Source organism: Carica papaya, chromosome 5 (assembly GCF_054855325.1).
Source record: "Carica papaya isolate Zhongbai chromosome 5, ASM5485532v1, whole genome shotgun sequence".
Taxonomy (NCBI): Eukaryota; Viridiplantae; Streptophyta; class Magnoliopsida; order Brassicales; family Caricaceae; genus Carica; species Carica papaya.
In genome coordinates, this window is record NC_142313.1 from 26,513,598 (window position 1) to 26,532,510 (window position 18,913).

General features: G+C 45.1%; 21 pseudogenes; all 21 read right to left on the minus strand.

Moving 5' to 3' along the window:
- Positions 1–2,105: 2,105 nt before the first annotated feature.
- Positions 2,106–2,224, minus strand: LOC148256419 (5S ribosomal RNA; annotated as a pseudogene).
- Positions 2,225–2,570: 346 nt separating this feature from the next.
- On the minus strand, positions 2,571–2,688 carry LOC148256420 (5S ribosomal RNA; annotated as a pseudogene).
- Positions 2,689–3,034: 346 nt separating this feature from the next.
- On the minus strand, positions 3,035–3,152 carry LOC148256421 (5S ribosomal RNA; annotated as a pseudogene).
- A 1,328-nt stretch (positions 3,153–4,480) lies between these two features.
- Positions 4,481–4,599, minus strand: LOC148256422 (5S ribosomal RNA; annotated as a pseudogene).
- Positions 4,600–4,943: 344 nt separating this feature from the next.
- On the minus strand, positions 4,944–5,069 carry LOC148256423 (5S ribosomal RNA; annotated as a pseudogene).
- A 779-nt stretch (positions 5,070–5,848) lies between these two features.
- On the minus strand, positions 5,849–5,967 carry LOC148256424 (5S ribosomal RNA; annotated as a pseudogene).
- Positions 5,968–8,522: 2,555 nt separating this feature from the next.
- Positions 8,523–8,641, minus strand: LOC148256425 (5S ribosomal RNA; annotated as a pseudogene).
- A 206-nt stretch (positions 8,642–8,847) lies between these two features.
- LOC148256426 (5S ribosomal RNA) lies at positions 8,848–8,966 on the minus strand (annotated as a pseudogene).
- A 531-nt stretch (positions 8,967–9,497) lies between these two features.
- LOC148256427 (5S ribosomal RNA) lies at positions 9,498–9,616 on the minus strand (annotated as a pseudogene).
- A 204-nt stretch (positions 9,617–9,820) lies between these two features.
- Positions 9,821–9,941, minus strand: LOC148256428 (5S ribosomal RNA; annotated as a pseudogene).
- Positions 9,942–10,147: 206 nt separating this feature from the next.
- On the minus strand, positions 10,148–10,266 carry LOC148256429 (5S ribosomal RNA; annotated as a pseudogene).
- A 741-nt stretch (positions 10,267–11,007) lies between these two features.
- LOC148256430 (5S ribosomal RNA) lies at positions 11,008–11,126 on the minus strand (annotated as a pseudogene).
- Positions 11,127–11,916: 790 nt separating this feature from the next.
- LOC148256431 (5S ribosomal RNA) lies at positions 11,917–12,035 on the minus strand (annotated as a pseudogene).
- A 344-nt stretch (positions 12,036–12,379) lies between these two features.
- LOC148256432 (5S ribosomal RNA) lies at positions 12,380–12,498 on the minus strand (annotated as a pseudogene).
- Positions 12,499–13,312: 814 nt separating this feature from the next.
- On the minus strand, positions 13,313–13,430 carry LOC148256433 (5S ribosomal RNA; annotated as a pseudogene).
- A 2,988-nt stretch (positions 13,431–16,418) lies between these two features.
- Positions 16,419–16,537, minus strand: LOC148256434 (5S ribosomal RNA; annotated as a pseudogene).
- Positions 16,538–17,068: 531 nt separating this feature from the next.
- LOC148256435 (5S ribosomal RNA) lies at positions 17,069–17,187 on the minus strand (annotated as a pseudogene).
- Positions 17,188–17,393: 206 nt separating this feature from the next.
- LOC148256436 (5S ribosomal RNA) lies at positions 17,394–17,512 on the minus strand (annotated as a pseudogene).
- Positions 17,513–17,931: 419 nt separating this feature from the next.
- Positions 17,932–18,050, minus strand: LOC148256437 (5S ribosomal RNA; annotated as a pseudogene).
- A 203-nt stretch (positions 18,051–18,253) lies between these two features.
- LOC148256438 (5S ribosomal RNA) lies at positions 18,254–18,372 on the minus strand (annotated as a pseudogene).
- A 205-nt stretch (positions 18,373–18,577) lies between these two features.
- On the minus strand, positions 18,578–18,696 carry LOC148256439 (5S ribosomal RNA; annotated as a pseudogene).
- Positions 18,697–18,913: the final 217 nt, after the last annotated feature.

Here is an 18,913-nt window from a genome sequence, read left to right on the forward strand (position 1 = left end):
GTGAATTAGTGATGGTATAATGGCGCCTGTTTCATTCTGCGCTGCAAATACATACACTCCTTCTTCTTCCCTCCCCCCTCCCGTCATTTATTTCCTTGTGCGTGCACACTACACCTCCCCTTCTCGTTCTAATATCAAGTAAAATGCCCCAGCGCCGTGACTCATATTTGCAAATAAACCAGCGGACCATAGTTTCAGCCGCGCGTAACGTCGAACGACCCATCTGCAAAAAAATTGTTGCAACACGAGGACTTTCCAAGAGGTCACCACTTCTAGTACTACACTCGTCCAAGCACATTTAACTGCGAAGTTCTGATGGGATCCGGTGAATTAGTGATGGTATAATAGAACCTGTTTCATTCTGCGCCACAAATACATACACTCCTTCTCCTTCCCTCCCCCCCTCCCATCATTTGTTTCCTTGTGCGTGCACACTACACCTCTCCTTCTCGTTCTAATATCAAGTAAAATGCCCCTGCGTCGTGACTCACATTTGCGAATAAACCAACGGACCATAGTTTCAGTCGCGCGTAACGTCGAACGACCCATCTCGACTCATGCCCATATGAACGGTTTGCCTGCCACCTCTCGATTTTTGTTGTTCTACTATTTAAGATGCTCGCAATGACTCTCTCATCACGTGATGGGCTTTAATTGAATGCTGAAAAAATATTAAGAAAAATGCTCCGGTGCCGTGATTAACGTTTGCAAATGAACCGGCGGACCATCGCTCTGGTCCAGTTGAATGTTTAACGCCCCAAAAGATCACCCATCCTAGTACTACTCTCGCCCAAACACACTTAACTACCGAGTTAAGATGGTATCCGGTGAACTAGTGCTGGTATGATCGCACCCGTTCTAGTTTGCGTTGCAAGTACATATACCCCTTCTCCTTCCCTCTCCCCTCCCGTCATTTGTTTCGTTGTGTGCGTACCTCACCTCTCCATCTAATTCTAATATCAAGCGAAATACCTTGGCTCCTCCACTCATGCCCATATGAATGGATAGCGCCGTACATCATTTTTTGTTGTTCTACTATGTAATATGCTCGCAGACACTCTTATCACGTGATGGGCTTTGATTGAATGCGCGAAAAATATTAAACAAAATACCCGACGTCGTGACTCACGTTTATGAATGAACCGGTGGACCGTCGCTCCGGTCTCGCGTAACGTTTAATGCCCAGTATGGAAAAAGAAGGATGTAACACGAGAGCCGAGAGCTTCCCAGGAGGTAACCCATCTTAGTACTACTCTCATCCAAGCACGCATAACTACAGAGTTTTGTTGGGATCCGGTGAACTAGTGCTGGTATGATCGCACCTTGTCTTGTTTCTGCCGCAAATACATATGCCCCTTCTCTTTCCCTCTCCCCTCCCGATATTTGATTCGCTGTGCGCGCACCTCACCTCTTCTTCTAGTTCTAATATTAAACGAAATGCTCCGGTGCCTCAACTCATGGCCATATGAACGGATCGCCCACCGCACCTCGTTTTTTTTTGTTACATTATGTAAGATGCTCGCCATGACACTCTTATCACGTAATTGGTTTTAATTGAATGTGCAAAAAAAATTAAGCAAAATGCCCCAGCGGACCGTCGCTCCGGTCTCACATAACATTTAACGCCCCATCTGTAGAAAGAAGGGTGCAACACGAGAACTTATCAGAAGGTCATGCATCCTAGTACTACTCTCGCCAAAGAACGCTTGACTGCAGTGTTCCGATGGGATCCACTGAACTACTGCTGGTATGATCGCAATCATTTTGGTTTACGCCTCAAATACATTTACCCCTTCACCTTCCCTCTCCCTTCCCATCATTTATATCGCTGTGCGCGCAACTCACCTCTGCTTTCAGTTCTAATATCGAGCAAAATGCCCCGGCGCCTCGACTCATGTCTATATGAAACACCCGCCACACCTCCTTTTTTATTGTTCTACTATGTAAAATGCTTGCAATGACACTCTCAACACGTGATGAGCTTTAATTTAATGCACAAAAAATATTAAACAAAATGTCCCTGCGCCGTGACTCACGTTTGTGAATGAACCGCCGGACCATCGTTGTGGTCCCGCGTAACATTTAATGCCTTGTTTACAAAAAGAAGGGTGCAACACGAGTACTTCCCAAGAGGTCACCCATCCTAGTACTACTTTCGCCCAAGCACGCTTGACTGCGGAGAACTGATGTGATCCGGTGAACTAGTGCTGGTATGATCGCACCCCTTTTAATTTGCATTGCAAAAACATATACCACTTCTCCTTCACTCTCCCTTCTCGTCATTTGTTTCGCTGTGCATGCAACTCACCTCTGCTTGTAGTTATAATATCTAGCGAAATGCCCTGGCACCTCGACTAATGCCCATATGAACGGATCACCCACCGTTCCTCATTTTTCGTTGTTTTACTATTTAAGATGCTCGCAATGACACTCTCATCACGTGATGGGCTTTAATTGAATGCACAAAAAGTATTAAGCAAAATGCCCCGGCACCGTGACTCACATTTGCGAATGAACAGGCAGACCGTCACTCCAGTCCCGCGTAACATTTAACGCCCCGTCTGTAAAAAAAGGTGCAACACGAGTGCTTCCCAAGAGGTCACCCATCGTAGAACTACTCTCGCCCAAGCACGCTTAACTACAGAGTTCTGATGGATCCCATGAACTAGTGCTGGTATGATCGCACCCCTTCTAATTTGCACCGCAAAGACATATATCCCTTCTCCTTCCCTCTCCCTTCCCATCATTTGTTTCGCTGTGTGCATAACGCATCTCTTTTTCTAGTTCTAACATCGAGCGAAATGTCTCGACGCCTCGACTCATGTCTATATGAACGGAACACCCGCTGCACCTCCTTTTTGTTGTTCTACTATGTAAGATGCTCGTAATAATAATCTTATCACGTGGTGGGCTATAATTGAATACACAATTAATATTAAGCAAAATGCTCTGACGCCGTGACTCACGTTTGCGAATTAACCGGCGACTGTTGCTCTAGTCCCGCTTAACATTCAACGCTCCATCTACAAAAAGAAAGGTGCAACATGAGAACTTCCTAGGAGATCACCCATCCTAGTACTACTTTCGCCCAAGCACGATTAACTACGAAGTTCGATGGGATCCGATGCATTAGTGCTGGTATGATTGCACCCCTTCCATTCTGCGCTGCAAATACATATACCACTTCTTCTTCCCTCTCCCCTCTTATCATTTATTTTGTTGTGCGCGCACACCGCACCTCTATTTCTAGTTCTAATATTAAGCGAAATGCTAAGCCATCTCGACTCATGCCCAGATAAACAGACCGCCCCCCACAATTCTATTTTTATTGTTCTACTATGTAAGATAATCGTAATGACATTCTTATCTCGTGATAGACTATAAATGAATGCATGAAAAATATTAAGCAAAATAACCCAATGTCGCGACTCACACTAGTGGACTGTCGCTCCAGTCACGCATAACATTTAACGCCCCATCCTTAAAAAGACGGGTGGAACACAAGGACTTCGCAAGAGGTCACCCATCCTAATACTTCTTTCACCAAAGCATGCTTAACTACGGAGTTCGACATGATCCGATGCATTAGTGTTGGTATGATCGCACCCCTTCTATTTCGTTCTGCAACTACATATACCCCTTCTCCTTCCCTCCCCTCTCTCGTCATTTGTTTCGTTGTGCATGCACACTACACCTCTGTTTCTAGTTCTAATATCAAGCGAAATGTCCGGGCACCTCGACTCACGCCGAGATAAATAGACCACCTGTCGTACCTCGTTTTTCATTATTTTACTATTTAAGATGCTCGTAATGACACTCTTATCATGTGGTGGACTATAAATGAATGCACGAAAAATATTAAGAAAAATATTCTAGCGCCATGACTCATACCGACGGACTATGGCTCCTATTGCGCATAACGTTTAACACCCCATCCGTAAAAAGACGGGCGCAACACGAGGACTTTCGAGGAGGTCACCATCTTAGTACTACTCTCACCCAAGCACACTTCACTGCAGAGTTCTGATGGGATCCGGTGCATTAGTGCTGGTATAATCGAACCTGTTTGATACCGCGCTGCAAATACATACACTCCTTCTCCTTCCCTCCCCCCTCCCGTCATTTGTTTCCTTGTGCGTGCACACTGTACCTCTGCTTCTCGTTCTAATATCAAGTAAAATGCCTCGACGTCGTGACTCACATTTGCGAATAAACTGGCGGACCATAGTTCCAATTGCACGTAACGTCGAACGACCCATCTCGACTCAAGCCCATATGAACGGATCGCACGCCGCCTTCGGTTTTTGGTTGTTCTACTATTAACATGCTCGCAATGGCACTGTCATCACGTGATGGGATTTAATTGAATGCTGAAAAATATTAAGAAAAATTCTCCGGTGCCGTTACTCACGTTTGCAAATGAACTGGCGGACCATCGCTCCAATCCAATTGAATGTTTAACGCCTCGTCTGCAAAAAGAAGGGTGCAACACGAGAAATTCTCAAGAGATCACCCATCCTAGTACTACTCTCGCCCAAGCACACTTAACTACCGAGTTCAGATGGTATCTGGTGAATTAGTGCTGGTATGATCGCACTCGTTCTAGTTTGCGTCGCAAGTACATATACCCCTTCTCCTTCCCTCTCCCCTCCCGTCATTTGTTTCGTTGTGTGCGTACCTCACCTCTACATCTAATTCTAATATCAATCGAAATACCCCGGCGCCTCGACTCAGGCCCATATGAAATGATAGCGTCGCACCTCGTTTTTTGTTGTTCTAGTATGTAATATGCTCGCAGACACTCTTATCACGTGATGGGCTTTAATTGAATCTGCAAAAAATATTAAACAAAATGCCCCGGCGCGGTGACTCACGTTTGCGAATGAACCGGTGGACTGTCACTCTGGTCTCGCGTAACGTTTAACACCCAATCTGAAAAAAGAAGGATGCAACATGAGAGCCGAGAGCTTCCCAAGAGGTAACCCATCCTAGTACTACTCTCGCCCAAGCACGTATAACTGCAGAGTTCTGATGGGATCCAGTGAACTAGTGCTGGTATGATCGCATCCTTTCTTGTTTGCGCCGCAAATACATATGTCCCTTCTTCTTCCCTCTCCCCTTCCGTCATTTGATTCACTGTGCGTGCCCTCACCTCTTCTTCTAGTTCTAATATTAAGCGAAATGCCCTAGCACCTCGATTCATGCCCAGTGAACGGATCACCCACCGCACTTCGTTTTTTGTTGTTATATTATGTAAGGTGCTCGCAATGACACTCTTATCATAAGATTGGTTTTAATTGAATGCACGAAAAAATATTAAGTAAAATGCCCCGGCGGACCATCGCTCCAGTCCCGCGTAACATTTAATGCCCCATATATAGAAAGAAGGGTGCAACATGAGAACTTCCTAGAAGGTCACGCATCCTAGTACTACTCTCGCCCAAGAACGCTTGACTGTGGAGTTTTGATGGGATTCAGTGAACTAGTGCTAAATGATCGCAATTATTCTGGTTTGCGCCGCAAATACATATACCCTTTCCCCTTCCCTCTCCCTTCCCATCATTTATTACGTTGTGCGCGCAACTCACCTCTGCTTTTAGTTCTAATATCGAGCGAAATGTCCCGGTGCCTCGACTCATGTCTATATGAAACACCCAACACACCTCCTTTTTCATTTTTCTACTATGTAAGATGCTCACAATGACACTCTCAACACGTGATGGCCCTTAATTGAATGGACAAAAAATATTAAGCAAAATGTCTCGGCGCCGTGACTCACGGTTATGAATGAACCATCGGACTGTCGCTCATGTCTCGCGTAACATTTAATGCCGTGTCTACAAAAAGAAGGGTGCAACACGAGTACTTCCCAAGAGGTCACCCATTCTAGTACTACTCTCACCCAAGCACGCTTGACTGCGGAGTTCTGATGGGATCCGATGAACTAGTGCTGGTATGATCGCACCCCTTTTAATTTGCGCTGCAAAGACATATATCACTTCTCCTTTCCTCTCCCTTCCTATCATTTGTTTCGCTGTGAGCGCAACTCATTTTGCGCTGCAAATACATACACTCCTTCTCCTTCCCACCCCCTCCCTTCATTTGTTTCCTTGTGTGTGCATACTGCACCTCTCTTTCTCGTTCTAATATCAAATAAAATGCTCCGGCACTGTGACTCATATTTGCGAATAAACCAGCAGACCATAGTTCCTGTTGCGCGTAACGTTAAATGACCCATCTTCAAAAAAATGAGTGCAACATGAGTACTTCCCAGGAGGTCACCCATTCTAGTACTACTCTCACCAAAACACACATAAATGTGCAGTTTAGATGGGATCCGATGCATTACTACTGGTATGATCGCACCTGTTTCATTCCGCGCTTCAAATACACACACTCCTTCAATTTCCCTCCCCCTCCCATCATTTGTTTCCTATTGCCTGCATACTGCACCTCTACTTCTCATTGTAATATAAAGTAAAATGCTTCGGCACCGTGACTCACATTTACGAAAAAACCAGCGGACTAAAGTTCTAGTGGCGCGTAACGTCGAACGACCCATCTACAAAAAAAATAGATGCAACACGAGGACTTCCCAAGAGGTCATCCATCCTAGTACTACTGTCACCCAAGCGCACTTAATTGTAGAGTTCTGATGGGATCTGATGCATTAGTGTTGCGATGATCGCAACTGTTTTATTCCACGCTGTAAATACATACACTTCTTCTCCTTCCCTCCGACCTCCCATCATTTATTTCCTTGTACGTGCACACTACACCTCTCCTTCTCCTTTTAATATCAAGAAATTCTTCGGTGCCGTGACTCATATTTGTGAATAAACCTACGGACCATAGTTCCAGTCACGCGTAACATCGAGCGACCCATCTGCAAAAAAATGGGTATAACACGAGTACTTCTGGGGAGGTCACCCATCCTAGTGTTACTCTCACCCAAGTAAACTTAAATGTGGAGTTCTGATGGGATCCGGTGCATTAGTGCTGGTATGATCGCACATGTTTCATTTCGCGCTGCAAATACATACACTCCTTCTCATTTCCTCCCACCTCTCGTCATTTGTTTTCTTGTGTGTGCATACTGCACCTCTCCTTCTCATTCTAATATCAAATAAAATGCATCGGCGCTGTGACTTACATTTGCGAATAAACCATCGGACCATAATTCTAGTCGCTCGTAACGTCGAACGACCCATCTGCAAAAAAATGGGTGTAACATGTGGACTTCCCAGGAAGTCACCCATCCTAGTACTACTCTCGCTCAAGCACACTTAAGTGCAGAGTTCTGATGGGGTCCGATGAATTAATGCTGGTATGATCGGACCTGTTTCATTCCGCACTGCAAATACATACACTCATTCACCTTCCCTACTCCCTCCCATCATCAGTTTCCTAGTGCGTGCACACTGCACCTCTGCTTTTCTTTCTAATATCAAGTAAAATACCCCGGCACCTTGACTCACATTTTTGAATAAACCAATGGACCATAATTCCAGTCATGCGTAACGTCGAACGCCCCATCTGAAAAAAAGAGGTGTGACACGAGGACTTCCTAGGAGGTCACCACTCCTAGTACTACCCTCGCCCAAGCACACTTAACTGCGCAGCTCTGATGGGATCCTGCGAATTAGTGATGGTATAATGGCACCTGTTTCATTCTGCGCTGCAAATACATACACTTTTTCTTCGTCCCTCCCCCCTCCCGTCATTTGTTTCCTTATGCATGCACACTACACCTCTCTTTCTCGTTCTAATAACAAGGAAAATGCCTCGGCGCCATGACTCACAATTGCGAATAAACCAATGGACCATAATTCTAGTCGCGCATAATGTCGAGCGACCCATCTGCAAAAACATGGGTGCAACACGAGTACTTCCGAGGAGGTCACCCATCCTAGTACTACTCTCACCCAAGCAAACTTAACAGTGGAGTTCTGATGGGATCCGGTGAATTAGTTTTGGTATCATGGCACCTATTTCATTCCGCGCTGCAAATACATACATTCCTTCTCCTTCACTCCTCCCTCCCGTCATTTGTTTCCTTGTGCGTGCACACTGCACCTCTCCTTCTCGTTCTAATATCAAGTAAAAAACCTCGGCGCTGTGACTCACATTTGCGAATAAACCAGCGGACCATAATTCCAGTCGTGCGTAACGTGGAACGACCCATCTTAAAAAAAATGAGTCCAATACGAGGACTTCCCAGGAGGTCACCCATCCTAGTACTACTCTTTCCCAAACACACTTAACTGCAGAGTTTTGATAGGATTCGATGGATTAGTGCTGGTATGATCGCACCTATTTCATTCCGCGCTGCAAATACATACACCCCTTCTCCTTCCCTCCCCCCTCCTGTCATTTGTTTCCTTGTGTGTGCACACTGCACCTCTCCTTCTCCTTCTAATATCAAATAAAATGCTCTGGCGCTGTGACTCACATTTGCGAATAAATCGACGGACAATAGTTTTACTCGCGCGTAACGTCGAACGATCCATTTGAAAAAAAAATAGGTGCAATACGAGGACTTATCAGGAGGTCACCCATCCTAGTACAACTCTCGCCCAAGCACACATAACTGCGGAGTTCTAATGGGATCCGGTGCATTAGTGCTGGCATGATCGCACCTATTTGATTCCGCGTTGCGAATACATATACTCCATCTGCTATCCTCCCCCCTTCTATCATTGTTTTCCTTGTGCGTGCACACTGCACCTGTCCTTCTCGTTCTAATATCAAGTAAAATGCCCCGGTGCTATGACTCACATTTACGAATAGACTAGCGAATCATAGTTCCAGTCGTGCATAACATCGAATGACCCATTTGCAAAAAAATTAGTGCAACACGAGTACTTCCCAAGAGATCACCCATCCTAGTACAACTCTTGCCAAAGGACACTTAACTGTGGAGTTCTGAAGGGATCCGGTGCATTAGTGCTGGTATAATCGCACCTGTTTTATTTCGCGCTGCAAATACATACACTCCTTCTCTTTCCCTCCCCGCTCCCGTCATTTGTTTCCTTGTGGGTGCACACTGCACCTCTGCTTCTCGTTCTAATATCAAGTAAAATGCCCTGGCGCCGTGACTCACATTTGCAAATAAACTAGCGGACCATAGTTCCAGTCGCGCGTAACGTCGAAGGACCCATCTGCAAAAAAATGGGTGCAACACGAGGACTTCCCAAGAGGTCACCACTCCTAGTACTACACTCGCCCAAGCACATTTAACTGCGGAGTTCTGATGGGATTCGGTGAATTAGTGATGGTATAATGGAACCTGTTTCATTCTACGCTGCAAATACATACACTATTTCTCCTTTCCTCCCCCCTACCGTCTTTTGTTTCCTTGTGCGTGCACACTGCACCTCTGCTTCTCGTTCTAATATCAAGTAAAATGCCCTGGTGTCATGACTCACATTTGCGAATAAACCAGCAGACTATAGTTCTAGTCGTGCGTAATGTTGAACGACCTATCTGTAAAAAAATTGGTGCAACACAAGTACTTCCCTAGAGGTCACCCATCCTAGTACTACTTTTGCCGAAGCACACTTGAGTACGGAGTTCTGATGGGATCCAGTGCATTAGTGCTGGTATGATCGCACCTGTTTCATTCTACGCTGTAAATACATACACTCCTTCTCCTTCCATCCCTCCACCTGTCATTTGTTTCCTTGTGCATGCACACAACACCTCTCCTTTTCGCTCTAATATCAAGTAAAATGCACCAGTGACGTGACTTACATTTGCGAATAAACTAGCAGACCATAATTCCAGTCACGCATAATGTTGAAGGACCCATCTGCAAAAAAATGGATGAAACAAGAAGACTTCCCAGGAGGTCACCCATCCTAGTACTATTCACGCCCAAACACACTTAACTGCTGAGTTCTGATGGGATCCGGTGCATTAGTGCTGGTATGATCGCACATGTTTCATTCCGCGCGGCAAATACCTACACTCCTTCTCTTTCCCTCCCCTCCCCCGTCATTTATTTTCTTGTGCGTGCACACTGCGCCTCTCCTTCTCGTTCTAATATCAAGTAAAATGACCCGGCGCCGTGACTCACATTTGTGAATAAACCAGCAGACCATAGTTCTAGTTGCACGTAACAGCGAACGACCCATCTGTAAAAAAATGGGTGCAATACGAGAACTTCCCAGGAGGTCACCCATTGTAGTACTACTCTCACCCAAGCACACTTAACTATGGAGTTGTGACAGTATCCGGTGGATCAGTGCTAGTATGATCGCACCTGTTTTATTCGGCGCTGCAAATACATGCACTCTTTCTCCTTCCCTCCCCCCTCCTATCATTGTTTCCTTGTGCGTGCACACTGCACCTCCTCTTCTCGTTCTAACATCAAGTAAAATGCCTCGGCGTCGTGACTCACATTTATGAATAAACCAGCAGACCATAGTTTTAGTCGCGCATAACGTTGAGTGCCCCATCTAAAAAAAATAGGTGCAACACAAGGACTTTTTAGGAGGTCACCACTTCTAGTACTACACTCGCCTAAGCACATTTAATTACGGAGTTCTGATGGGATATGGTGAATTAGTGATGGTATAATGGCAATTGTTTCATTCTGCGCTGCAAATACATACACTCCTTCTCCTTCCCTCCACCCTCTCATCATTTGTTTCCTTGTGCATGCACACTGCATCTCTACTTCTCATTCTAATATCAAGTAAAATGCTCTGGCACCGTGACTCGCATTTGTCAATAAAGCAGCGGACCATAGTTTCTGTCGCGCGTAACGTTGAACGACCCATCTCGACTCATGCCCATAAGAACGGATTGCCCGTCACCTCTCATTTTTTGTTGTTCTACTATTTAATATGCTCGCAATTACACTCTTATCATGTGATGGGATTTAACTGAATGCTGAAAAAATATTAAGAAAAATTCTCCGGCGCCGTGACTCACATTTACAAATGAACCGGTGGACCATCGCTCCGGTCCAGTTGAATGTATAACGCCCTGTCTGCAAAAAGAAGGGTGCAACACGAGAACTTCCCAGGAGATCACCCATCCTAGTACTACTCTCGTCCAAGCACGCTTAACTACAGAGTTGAGATGGGATCCGGTAAACTAGTGCTGGTATGATCGCACCCGTTCTAATTTGCGCCACAAGTAATATACCCCTTCTCCTTCCCTCTCCCCTCCCATCATTTGTTTCGCTGTGCGCGCACCTCACCTCTCCATCTAATTCTAATATCAAGCGAAATACCCTGACACTTTGACCTGTGCCCATATGAACGGATAGCGCCGCACCTTGTTTTTTGTTGTTTTACTATGTAATATGCTCGCAGACACTCTTATCACGTGATGGGCTTTAATTGAATGCAAGAAAAATATTAAAAAAAATGCCCCGGTGTCGTGACTCACATTTGCGAATGAACTGGTGGACCGTCGCTCCGATGCTGCATATCGTTTAACGCCCAGTCTGTAAAAAGAAGGATGCAACACGAGAGCCGAGAGCTTCCCAAGAAGTAATCCATCCTAGTCTTACTCTCGCCCAAGCACGCATAACAGCAGAGTTTTGATGGGATCCGGTGAACTTGTGCTAGTATGATCGCACCCTTTCTTATTTGCGCCGGAAAATACATATGCCCCTTCTCCTTCACTCTCCCCTCCCGTCATTTGATTCGCTGTGCGCACACCTCACCTCTTTTTCTAGTTCTAATATTAAGAAAAAAATGCCCCGGTGCCTTGACTCATGCCCATATGAAAGGATCTCCCACCGCATCTCGTTTTTTGTTGTTATATTATGTAAGGTGCTCACAATGACACTCTTATCACGTGGTTGGTTTTAATTGAATGTGTAAAAAATATTAAGCAAATTGCCCCGGTGGACCGTCACTCCGGTCCCGCGTAACATTTAACGCCCCATCTGTAGAAAGAAGGGTACAACACGAGAATTTCCCAGAAGGTTACTCATCCTAGTACTACTCTCGCCCAAGAACGCTTGACTGCGGAGTTCTAATGGGATCCGGTAAACTAGTGCTGGTATGATCGCAACCGTTTTGGTTTGCACCGCAAACCAATAGATCCCTTCCCCTTCCCTCTCCCTTCCCATCATTTATTTCTATGTGCGCACAACTCACCTCTGCTTCTAGTTCTAATATCGAGCGAAATGCCCCGGCACCTCGACTCATGTCTATATGAAACACCTGCCGCACCTCCTTTTTTATTGTTCTACTATGTAAGATGCTCGCAATGGCACTCTCAACATGTGATGGGCTTTAATTGAATGCATGAAAAATAGTAAGTAAAATATCCTGGCGCCGTTACTCATGTTTGTGAATGAACGGCTGGATCATCGCACTGGTCCCGAGTAACTTTTAATGCCTCGTCTATAAAAAGATGGGTGCAACACGAGTACTTCCCAAGAGGTCACCCATCCTAGTATTACTCTTGCTCAAGCACGCTTGACTTCGGAATTCTGATGGGATATGGTGAAATAGTGCTGGTATGATCGCACTCCTTCTAATTTGCGCCGCAAAGAGATATACCACTTATCCTTCCCTCTCCCTTCCCGTCATTTATTTCGCCGTGCGCGTAACTCACCTCTGCTTCTAGTTCTAATATCGAGCGAAATGCCCTAGCACCTCGACTCATGCCCATACGAACGGATCGCCTGCCGTACCTCATTTTTCGTTGTTCTACTATTTAAGATGCTCGCAATGACACTCTCATCACGTGATGGGCTTTAATTGAATGCACAAAAAGTATTAAGCAAAATGCCCCTGCATTGTGACTCACGATTACGAATGAACAGGCGGACCGTTGCTCCAGTCCCGCATAACATTTAATGCTTCATCTGAAAAAAAAAAAGGTGCAACACGAGTGCTTCCCAAGAGGTCACCCATCGTAGAACTACTCTCGCCTAAGCACCCTTAACTGCAGAGTTCTGATTGATCCTATGAACTAGTGCTGGTATGATCACACCCCTTCTAATTTGCGTCGCAAAGACATATATCCCTTCTCCTTCCCTATCCCTTCCCGTCATTTGTTTCGATGTGCGCGCAACGTACCTCTGCATCTAGTTCTAATATCGAACGAAATGCCCCGACGCCTCGACTCATGTCTATATTAATGGAACACCTGCCGTACCTCCTTTTTTATTGGTCTACTATGTAAGATGCTCGTAATAATAATCTTATTACGTGGTGGGCTATAATTGAATGCACGAATAATATTAAGCAAAATGCTCCGGCACCGTGACTCACGTTTACGAATTAACCGGCGACTGTCGCTCTAGTCCCGCGTAACATTTAATGCCTCATCTGCAAAAAGAAGGGTGCAACATGAGAATTTCCTAGGAGATCACCCATCCTAATACTACTCTCCTCCAAGCACGATTAACTACGAAGTTCGATGGGATTCGATGCATTAGTACTGGTATGATCGCACACCTTCCATTTCGCACTGCAAATACATATACCACTTCCCCTTCCCTCTCCCATCTCATCATTTATTTTGGTGTGTGCGCACACCGCACCTCTGTTTCTAGTTCTAATATCAAACGAAATGCCAAGGTATCTCGACTCATGCCCAGATGAACAAACCGCCCGCCACAACTCTATTTTCATTGTTCTACTATGTAAGATAATCATAATGACATTCTTATCTCGTGATGAACTATAAATGAATGCATGAAAAATCTGGTTCCACGACTCATGCCGGCGGACTATGGCTCCTATTGCGCATAACGTTTAACATCCCATACATAAAAAGACGGGCACAACACGAAGACTTCCCAAAAGATCACCCATCCTAGTACTACTCTTGCCAAAGCACGCTCAACTACGGAGTTCGATGGAATCCGGTGCATTAGTGCTAGTATGATCGCACCTCTTCTATTTTGCGCTATAAATACATATACCCCTTCTCCCTCCCTCCCCCCTGTTATTTGTTTCACTATGCACGAAAATTGCACCTCTGCTTGTAGTTCTAATATAGTGTAAAATACTCCGGCGCCTTGACTCACGCCCCGATGAACGGACTACCCCCTGTACCTCGTTTTTCATTAATTTACTATGTAAGATGCTCGTAATGACACTCTTATCACGTGGCGAACTATAAATGAATGCACGAAAAATATTAAGAAAAATGTATTCGCGTTGCGATTCACTCCGAGGAATAATTGCTTTGATCAGGCATAATGTTTAACGTCTCGTCAGCAAAAAAATGAGTGAAAAATGAGAACTTTCCAGGAGGTCACCCATCCTAGTACTATTTCCGCCCAAGCATACTTAACTGCGAAATTTGATGGGAACCAGTGAATTAATGCAGGTATGATCGCACCCCTTCCATTCCACGCTGCAAGTACCTATACCCCTTCTCCTTCCCTCCCACTCCCGTCATTTGTTTCGTTGTGTGCACGCACACCACACCTCTTTTTCTAGTTCTAATATCAAGCGAAATACCACGGTACCTCGATTTATGCCCAGATGAATGGATCCCCCGCCGTATTTCGTTTTTCATTGTTATACTATGTAAGATACTTGTAATGACACTCTTATCATGTGGTGGATTATAAATGAATGCACGAAAAATGTTAAGCAAAATTTTTAGGTCCGGCGACTCACACCGGAACACTGTGGCTCCGATCGCACTTAACGTTTAACACCCCCCGTCTACAAAAAGACGGGTTCAACACGAGGACTTTCCAGGAGGTCACCCATCCTACAACTAATCTCACCCAAGCACGCTTGACTACAGAGTTCTGATGGGATCCTGTGCATTAGTGTTTGTATGATCGCAACTGTCCCATTCCCCACTGCAAATACATATAGCCCTTCTCCTTCCCTCCCCCCTCCCATCATTTATTTTTCTGTGCGGGCATACCGCATCTCTGCTTCTAGTTCTAATATAGAGCGAAATGCCATGTCGCATCGACTCACGCCCAGAAGAATGGATTCCCGCTGCGCCTCTTTTTTCGTTGTTCTACTATGTAAGACTCTCGTAATGAGACTCTTATCACGTGGTGGACTACAAATAAGTGCATGTAAAATATTAAGTAAAATGTTTCAACGTCGCTACTCATGCCAGCGGACTGTGGCTTCGATCGCACGTAACTTTTGACACCCCATCTACAAAAAGACAGGTGAAACAAGAGAACTTCTAAAGAAGTCACCCATCCTAGTACTACTCTTGCCCAAGCACGCTTAACTATGGAGTTCGATGGGATCCGTTGCATTAATGCTAGTATGATTGCACCCCTTCCATTTCGCGCTGCAAATACATACACCCCTTCTCCTTCCCTACCCCCACCTATCATTTTTTTCGCTTTGCACGCACACCACACCTTTGTTTATAGTTCTAATATTAAGCGAAATGCCTTGACACCTCGACTCACACCAGAAGAAAGGACCGCCCGCCATTACCTCATTTTTCTTTATTCTACTACGTTAGATGCTCGTAATGACACTCCTATCCCGTGGTAGACTATAAATGAATGTAAGAAAAAATAGTAAGCAAACTTTTCTGGCAACGGAACTCACGCCAGTGAATTGTGGCTCCGATCACATGTATCGTTTTATGCCCCATTTGCAAAAAGATAGTGCAACACGAGGACTTCTCAGAAGGTTACCGATCCTAGTGCTACTCTCGCCCAAGCATGCTTAACTGCGTAGTTTGATGGGATCCGGTGTATTAGTGCTGGTATGATCGCACCCCTTTCATTCCGCATTGCAAATACATATATCCCTTCTCATTTCCTTCCCTTTTCTATCATTTTTTTTGCTGTGCGCGCACACTGCATCTCTATTTCTAGTTCTAATATCAAGCGAAATGCCCTAGCGCCTCCACTTATGCCTAGATTAAAGGACCACCCGCCACAGCTTTTTTTTTCATTTTTCTACTATGTAAGATGCTCGTAATGACTCTCTTATCACATGGTAGACTATAAATGAGTGAACAAAAGAAAAGTAAACAAAATGCCCCGGCGCAACGACTCACGCCGACAAATGAACCAGTAGACTATGGCTCCGGTCATGCGTAACGTTTGCTGCCCTATCCGCAAAAAGACGGGTGCACTTCCCAAGAGGTCACTCATCCTAGTACTACTCTCGCCCAAACACGCTTAACTGCAGATTATGATGGGATACGATGCATTAGTGCTAGTATGATCACACCCGTCCTATTCCTCACTTCAAATATATATACCCCTTCTCTTTCACTCCCCCCTCCCATCAGTTGTTTCGCTCTCTGTGGACACCACACCTCTACTTCTAGTTGTAATATCAAGCAAAATGCCCCGTTGCCTCGATTCACGCCCAGATGAATGGACCGCCCGTCGCACCTCTGTTTTACTTGTTCTATTATTTACGATGCTCGTAATAACACTCTTATCAAGTGGTGAACTATAAATAGATGCACAAAAAATATTTAAAAAGTGACAGGTGCAACACGAGGACTTCCAAGGAGGTCACCCATCCTAGTACTACTCTCGCCAAAGAACACTTGACTGCGGAGTTTTGATGGGATCCGGTGCATTAGTGCTGGTATGATTGCACTAGTTTTATTTCTCGCTGCAAATACATACACTCCTTCTCATTCCCCCCCCCCTCCCGTCATTTGTTTCTTTGTGCATGCACATTGCACCTCTCCTTCTCGTTCTAATATCAAGTAAAATGCCTCGGCGCCGTGACTCAGATTTACGAATAAACCAGCAGACCATAGTTTTAGTCGCACATAATGTCAAACAGCCCATTTGTAAAAATATGGGTGTAACACGAGGACTTCCCAGGAGGTCACCCATCCTAGTACTACTCACGTCCAAGTACACTTAACTGCGTAGTTATGATGGGATTCGGAGCATTAGGGCTGCTATGATCGCACCTATTTTATTCCACACTGCAAATATATACACTCATTCTCCTTCTATCTCCCCTCCCGTTATTTGTTTCTTTGTGCATGCACACTGCACCTCTCATTCTCTTTCTAATATTGAGAAAAATGCCCCGGCGTTGTAACTCACATTTGCGAATAAACCAGTGGATCATAGTTCCAGTTGTGCGCAATATCGAACGACCCATCTGCAAAAAAATCGGTGCAACACGAGTACTTCCCAGAAGGTCACCTATCCTAGTACTACTCTCACCCAAGCACATTTAACTACAGAGTTCTGATTGGATTCGGTGCAATAGTGCTGGTATGATCACACCTGTTTGATTTCACGCTGCAAATACATACACTCCTTCTCTTTCCCTCCTCCCATCCGTCATTTGTTTCCATGTACGTGCATACTATACCTCTCCTTCTCGTTCTAATATTAAGTAAAATACTCCGTCGCCGTGACTCACATTTGCGAATAAACTAGCGGACTATAGTTCCAGTCGTGCGTAACGTCGAATGACCCATATGCAAAAAATTGGGTGAAACAAAAGAACTTCCCAGGAGGTCACCCATCCTAGTACTACTTTCGCCCAAGCACACTTGACTATAGAGTTCTAATGGGATCCGGTGCATTAATGCTGGTATAATCGCATCTGTTTTATTATGCGGTGCAAATGCATACACTCCTTCTCCTTCCCTCCCCCCTCCCGTTATTTGTTTCCTTGTGCATACACACTGCACCTCTTCTTCTTATTCTAATATCAAGTAAAATGCTCCGGCGCCATGACTCACATTTGCGATTAAACCAGCGGACCATAGTTCCAGTCGTGCGTAACGTCGAACGACCCATCTCGACTCATGCCCATATGAACGGATCGCTCGTCGCCTCTCATTTTTTGTTGTTCTACTATTTAAGATGCTCGCAATGACACTCTCATCACGTGATGGGCTTCAATTTAATGCTGGAAAAATATTAAGAAAAATGCTCTGGTGCCGTGACTCACATTTGTAAATGAAACCGATGGACCATCGCTCTGGTCCAGTTGAATGTTTAATGCCCCGTCTGTAAAAAGAATAGTGTAACACGAGAACTTCCCAGGAGATCATCCATCCTAGTACTACTCTAGCCCAAGTACACTTAACTGCGGAGTTCTGATGGGATCCGGTGCATTAGTGCTGTTGTGATCGCACCTTTTTTATTCTGCGTTGTAAATACATACACTCCTTCTCCTTCCCTCCCCTCTCCCGTCATTGTTTCCTTGTGCGTGCACACTGCACCTCTCCTTCTCGTTCTAATATCAAGTAAAATGCCCCAGCGCTGTGACTTATTTGCGAATAAACCAGTAGGTCATAGTTCCAGTTGCGCGTAACGTCAAAAGACCCATCTGCAAAAAAATGGGTGCAACACGAGAACTTCCTAGGAGCTCACTCATCCTAGTACTACTCTCTTCCAAGTACACTTAACTAAGGAGTTTTGATGGGATCCGGTGCATTAGTGCTGGTATGATCGCACCTATTTTATTTCGCGCTGTAAATACATATACTCCTTCTCCTTCCCGCCCCCCTCCCGTCATTTGTTTCATTATGCGTGCACACAGCACCTCTGCTTCTCGTTCTAATATCAAATAAAATACCCCGGTACTGTGACTCACATTTGTGAATAAACCAGCGGAACATAGTACCAATCGTGCGTAACGTTGAATGACCCATCTGTAGAAAATGGGTGCAACATGAGGACTTCCCAGGAGATCACCCATCCTAGTACTACTCTGTCCCAAACACACTTAACTACGGAGTTCTGATGGGATCCGGTGCATTAGTGCTGGTATTATCACACCTGTTTCATCTGCGCTGCAAATACATACACTCTTTCCCCTTCCCTCCCCCCTCCCGTCATTTGTTTCCTTGTGCGTGCACACTGCACCTCTCCTTCTCATTCTAATATCAAGTAAAATGCCTCAGCGCCGTGACTTATATTTGCGAATAAACCAGCGGACCATAGTTTAAACCGCGCGTAACGTCGAACGCCCCATCTGGAAAAAATATTTGCAACACA